Raw genomic sequence first — 7,003 nt, 5'->3', positions numbered from 1 at the left:
TAACCTCCTCACCACCTGCTTTCGGCCCCGATCTTCGCCTGGTCGCCCTCGGCCGCCAAAAGCCACCCCGACAGTTGATGCCTTCCGCCTTTTATTACTGGCTCCCCGTCGATGTTATTAAAAAACAGAACCTTTCTTTATTATTAGCTTCTTGCTACAAGCAGCCATTCACACCCAGTTGACAGTTGACGCTCCTCTTGCGGCAGTAGAGTAAAACTCACGCGGCAATAGATCCTTGGGTGCTCTTGTCACCCCCAAAAGCCGAGTCCACGCCCTTGCCTCAACAGGTGCCGCCCTTGCTGCTCAAAAGCTTTCCCCCTCACCTGCTGGACGACTTCCTTTGCTCTCGTCTGGGTGTTAGAAACGCCGCTAGCTCGTTAGCTTTCTTTTATTCTCCCTTTTCTCATTAGAATATCATTGATTTATTCTTTTATTAACAGCAATATGCCGGCTGTTTATACATCCTCATGGCCTTCCCTTTGAACTTCAAGAGATGACATTCCGAAGGGGATATCCATAAAGAACTTTTCAATGCCTAATGAGAACAAATATCCGTTAAAGCATTGCCAAGCATCCGAATAGACATATATATCACCCAAGAATCCCAAACATTATTTATCTGCAATCACTGATACTGCAAAAAGTGACAACTCTTTTGTAAGAAAACCTAAAAAAACTTCTTTTTGTGTGTTTTTCTCTCAATAAACGCGGGGTTTCACGACAACGCACTTTGTACCAATGGCCTTTTTTCTTGGGGGAAAATAACATAAAGTCCATGTGTCACTTTCTATAAGTGCATCATATTCTAATTGCATGATGGCAACCATCCAATTTTCTAAATTCTGTGCTTCATCAAAAGATAGAGGTATCTACACATCATGTAAGCTAGACACAGCCAAAGCATAATAATCTATGATGCATAAGATGCACATGGCGAGAGCCTGAACGAGTATGACTAGACAAACGTGCATCCAATTTATTGTCATGCAATGTATGCACTAGCCATTTTGGCATACCTTTAGCCTGCTCATTTTCAGTCCTTTCCTCATCAACTACATCATGTACATCTGCATCAATAATAGGCTGATCTGTAACATTTTCAAAAACCCCCATAGGATATACATTTGCCTCATTGGAATTTACATTCAAACTTCCACCATTGAAAAGAGGCAACAAAGTGTCATAAATGTTCTGTGAGCTGACAAAAACTGTCTCTAGTACATGACAACAAGGGCTGAACAGAATCTTCCATAAACACAACATCCCATGAGACCAAGATACACTTTGTTTGTGGATGATTCAACCTATAACCTTTTCTTTCAGCACTATAACCAACAAAAATACATTTGATAGCCTTATCATCCAATTTTTTGCGCTGTGTTTGTGGCACCAAAGCATATGCCAAACAGCCAAAAACGCGCATGTGCTCAATAGAAGGCTTTCTATTATGCCATGCTTCATATGGAGTAATAGACTACAAAGCTTTCATAGGACACCTGTGAGGTACATAAGTGGCACACATGATGGCCTCAAGCCAAAATGAATGTGGAAAAGCTTGACTTTTGACCATACATCTTGCCATTTTCGTAAGTGATCTGTTTTTTCTCTTAGCAACGCCATTTTGCTGAGGCGTATAATGCATTGTACATTGGTGTTTTATCCCACGACTATCCATAAATGCATTAAATTCATGAGACATATACTCCCCCCCTCGATTGGAACAGAGGGTGCCCATAATACATTTTGAGACATTTTCAGCCATAGCCAGAAATTGTTTGAAGCACATAAAAACTTCGGACTTTGCTTTAAGTGAATACACACATGCATGTCTAGAGTAATCATCACGAAGTAAAGTTAATTGCCCAAGGACAGAGTTTGCATGGGTCCACAAACATCACTATGCACAAGCTGCAAACTGCATGTGGCCTTGACTGAACCATACTTTGGAAACTTCGAATGCTGCACCTTACCCAAAATACAGCCTTCACAAACACGTTTGACAAGTGCTTTAAGAGCAGGAAAAGAAACAACCATATCAAATTTTTGCAAACGCTGCAAATTGGCAAAATTCAGATGATCAAAATGTGCATGCCAAAGTTTTCCATTGGAAATAGCCTTTGAATCCACAACTACATTTGAAAAATTCTATCCACATTTGACATACAAAGTGAGCTTATACAACCCATGACATAAAATGGCAGATGCAATAATTTCATCACCAAAACTGAGATCATGTACAGTACATTTGTCATCCACAAAGTTCACTACAAGACCAAGTCTAGCAAGTGCAGATACAGCCAAAAGATTCTTCTTTATCCTAGGTACATAAAGTGCATCAACAAGTGTGAAAGAACTGCCATTTGCAGCAGTAAGCACAATCTTTCCAACTCCTTGAACCGGATAAGGGGCATTGTTGGCACAAGTAATTGAATTCCCATGGGGGTCACACTCAAGAGAGGTGAACAAATCACGATGTGAGGTAATGTGATTTGTAGCACCACTATCAAAATATCACACATGTGAATCTGCAGCAACTGACATGCATGCATCATGGACAACATGATTATATGTACACTTTGCCCTAAAAGCCCATTTTGCATCAACATCAGCATCACAGTCTTCTTTCACAGAAGACTCAACAATAGCTGCATTTGTAGTGGAACCAGCATTTGCAGTGGAACCATTCTCTTTCTTCTTAGCATCTTTGGCCTTCAACTTAGGACAATGCTTAATTTAGGACATTAATTTATCAAGTGATCATTAGCTTTACAATAATGGCCAAGAATATTCTTTTTACCCTTACCAACAGAATTGCCAGACGAATTGTTGCCAACAGAATCATTAGAAACATGCGATTTACCAATCGTAGAAGAACTATGAGAAGTGATTGCATTATTGTTACCACCTTTTCTTTGAGCAACAATAAAAGCCTGTTCAACTGCAAGCTGTCTTGTCCTGTTTTTTTTGGAAAGCGACTCTTGCAACAGGAAATGTGCATAATGCATCAAACTTGACAACTTCAGGATTTCCTTGGGTCATAAGTCTCCAAGTACTAGCAAAAGTCTGGTGAGAATTTGGCAAGGCATCAAGAACAGTCTGCACAAGGGAATTGTCTGAAATGACTTCACCCGTAGAAATAAGTTGCTCATTGATATCCTTGACACCAGCAAGAAAAGTGTCCATGCCATCTTCCTTATGCATAATCTTTGATTCTAGCTCTTTACGCAACAATGAAATTTTAGCCTCACTATGACTTGCATAATGACCAGCCAGAATATCCCAAGCCCATTTAATAGATTTCATTGAATGAATGTGAGGAGTAATAGTGCACTTCATAGACAACACCATCAATGCATGAGCCTGCACATCTTTTACATCCCAACGAGCTTGCTCAGCTGTAGGCAAAACAACTCTAACAACAACAATCCTTGTAGCAAGACCTGCAACATCACACCCTCACCATTCTCTACAGAGAAATTAAACTCTTTTTTGTGGTACAACTTGTCTACCTCTCACCATTAAAGCAAGTACCACCCTTTCTACCCTAACTCTTTCCCTATGTACTTGAGTACATTGCCATTAACTTCTCTTTTCCCCCAAAAAAACATCCCACCTCAAATTGCCCCTCTATAAAACCTCGCTCACCCCCTCCATTTGTAGCTAAACCAACACCACTGATGAGCTCATTATGAGCGAAACGCATTTGGTGTCCCACCTTTTTTTACCTTAAGTATCCCTTAACCTTCCCACCGGTTTTTTGTCTCTCTATACTTGGAGTTGTTTCGCACGCTTTCTTACGTTTTCATGTTAGCATTCTTTGATCCATTGCTCTGATGCATGGTTTTTAGGACCCCTTCTGAAGATGCAATAAAGGTACAGTCAGTTGTTGGGGAGATGAGGATACTCTAGTCCAAGGGATCTCGAAAGAGAAGGAAAATCTACTTCACAAGCACCAAAGAGTAAAAAGTGCCATGGACAGAAAATACGTGGGAACGAGCTCTTATGCATGCCTACAACCTATATTTTACAGAATAGCCCATTCTAGGTGTGAATTTCTAGTGAAATTTACACGAGGATGTTCGTGTGGACTCACAGCACAGCATACTCCGTTTTCACTTTTTTACCGACAGTAAATATTTTTTACCTACAGTAAATATTTTTCACCTACATGGTAAATACAAATCACTTTTTACCTACAGTAACTTTTTTTACCCATGGTAAATATTTTTTACTACACCATAAGTATTTGGTAGGTAACAGTTCACTGTTACTAGAAGCAGTGATTTGGCATCAACAATGCAGTTACAAGAGGAGAAAAAGGGAAAATCTTATGGTAAAGGTGAGTCAACAGGGATAAAGACTTTTGGGTTGAAAAGAGATATGCTAATTTTTTCAAAGAACACATGTCAAAAGAAGCCATGGTTGAGGATTTTTTGAGAATTTGATACCCAGCAGGTCCCCCCCTGACATGTGCAGAACCTCCAGTTTCAACAGCCACCTTACCTACTCTTAAATGCTGGTCAAGGCCTTATCCCCATGTGTCACAATCAGAAAAATCAGCATTTACCCTCCCCTCTCACATCACTCTAGAGAATATCTTGATGGTGACATATCAGGTGACCTCAATCTGTTGACCACCCTAAGCAAAAAGTAACCCCAATCAGCGGATTTAAGCATGTTTATCCCTAATCCTAAACCCTCTCAGAAACCTATATAAGGAGGCCTTCTCTCACTCAAAACACAACACTTCACCCCCTTCACCAAGCAATGAAGCTATGACGACATTGCTCACAACGAGGAGCTATGGATGGAGCTCTACTCTCTCTCCCTCTCTCTCTCTCCCTCTAGTATGCTACATTACTAGCCCTAAAACCTAAATAAGGAGTCTTCTCTCATGCTCCATGGCCACCATCCTCGCCATCATTCTCTAAGGTATTGATGTGTTGCTAGTAGGATCATACCTACTTGCTGGGTTGATTGTTTTTGACAAGGGATTATGCCATCCTTCTCTATATCCTTGTTATGTATGATCAGATGCCGTTGTATTGTTAAGATGATGTCTTGTGTATATATATGCTACATAAGGTCCCTAAGCTTCGTTTCTATGTGTTTTGCCATATGTTTTGATGCCATCATAATGCCAGAAGTCTCACTTGCCTATGTGCACTATGTGTGAGGTCCCTAAACCTCTTAATTTAGGGTGGTGCCCCCTTTGTTTTGTTCTTTGCTTGTTTGCATGAGGCGTGGTTTGTGGAGTGTGCACGAGTACAGAGGCCACCCGATTGCACTGCTCTTTTTCCCGCCGCCATTTTGGTGCCCCCACGGAGGAGGGCTACACAGACCTTCAGTCCACAAGCAATGAAGATGCGCAATCTACAACATGGACGAATGGCGTGAGGAGTTTGCAAATTGGAGAATAGAAGAGGAGGAGGCTTTAGAGGCCTTGAAAGCTTTCATCGAGGTCTTGTTACCAGGTTGCAGTGTCATTGAAATTCAAGAAGTAAGTTCTTCTACATGCCTTGTTCGTGATCGTCGCCAACGAAGGAGAGTGAGAAGAAGAGCTTGATATACCTCTCCTCTCAACCTATGAGTGCTCCAGAAACCTCCAACGCACACGAGCTTGAAATATTCTACATCAACATACACGAAGGTACTGTGACACACATTAAGGGAAGAGAAAGCATCACCAGACCTCTCTTTCCTGAGGAGCCGACTAAGAGGAGGAAGATCACCTCTACACCTAAGTGGCCCAAGGCCGCAGCGCATGCTCAAGCGTAAGGTAACATTTGGCTTAATCTCATTAATAAGGGATTACATGACCACTACAGGCAAGAAAAAGGCTAGTGAGCAACCAACTTCAACCTCCAACTTGCAACCACGACTCTCACCCCTAAATCCTCCTGAAGCAAAGAGGTGAAGGCTTGCCTACAAGATTGCCGCCCGTCTGCGAGTGCTCCCAGTGCACTTTGTGAATCCAGACACCACCAATCCCAAGCCAACCTCCTGTCCGCGTGAAGATCACTTTGGATATTGTCCAAAGTGCTTTGGAGACCGGGCTCAGCATTGTACAAAGTGTTGCCATCACGCCTTACGTCTTCACAGATGCATCAGGAAGAGTCGAAGTGATCCGAGGTGCTGACCTTCTGTGGCTGATCAGGCTCATTGGTCCCAAGGTGGTGCAACTAAGCTAGGCTCTTGTGTGTAAGTATGGATGCCAATAATGAGAATGATGATCCCCGCATGTTTCCTTTCCATTTTGTGCGTCATATCCGTGTGAATATTTGTATTGATAGAAAAATCTTTTATCAGCAAAGAATAGCCCTGTTGTTTGGAGCCGAGAGACTTGGGGAAATCTTGCGCTCTCCTCATCCTGTCATTCTACCCTTACTAGAATATTACCATTCCTTTGATGTGTCGATCTTCATCCTATTTTGAGCTAAGTTGTGCTAAAGCTCCAAATTGTAATTACCATACTCTATTTTAAAATAAATTGGAGCTGTTTGTGTAATTGTTTACTCTCTCACTTATGGCCTTCCCTAATTTTTATGGTAAGCTTGGGGAGGTTGCTCCAGACTTTTTGGATAATTTGGAAATGGCCTTTCTGGTATCGGGAAGGGATGACGAAGCTACTAAGTTAAGGGCCTTTCCTTTGGTCTTGAGGGAAGGTGCAAAATTATGGTATCAAACTTTGGCACCTGAAGAAAGAAGAGACTGGGAGTCCTTAAAGATGGCCTTCATCGAGGAATTTCGCCGCCATGAGCCTCCAGAGGAGATATGGAGACAGCTCTTAGAGCTACGCCAAACATCACCCAATGACTATAGAAGCTATGAAGGAAAGTTTTCCAACCTGTGGGAGAAATGGTGTGCATCACTAGGTGAAGGAGAAAGGGCCCCAGAATGCCTAAAGAAGGACTGTTTCCTGGCAGGGCTTTACCCCATCCTTCGAGAAAAGGTAAAAGGTAAATTCCCAGATACCTTTGATAAAGCTATGACTTATGCAAGG

This window comes from Adiantum capillus-veneris, chromosome 24, assembly GCF_014529385.1.
Source record: "Adiantum capillus-veneris isolate H3 chromosome 24, ASM1452938v2, whole genome shotgun sequence".
NCBI lineage: Eukaryota > Viridiplantae > Streptophyta > Polypodiopsida > Polypodiales > Pteridaceae > Adiantum > Adiantum capillus-veneris.
The sequence above is the reverse complement of the archived record's forward strand: the minus strand, read 5'-3'. Positions refer to the sequence as shown.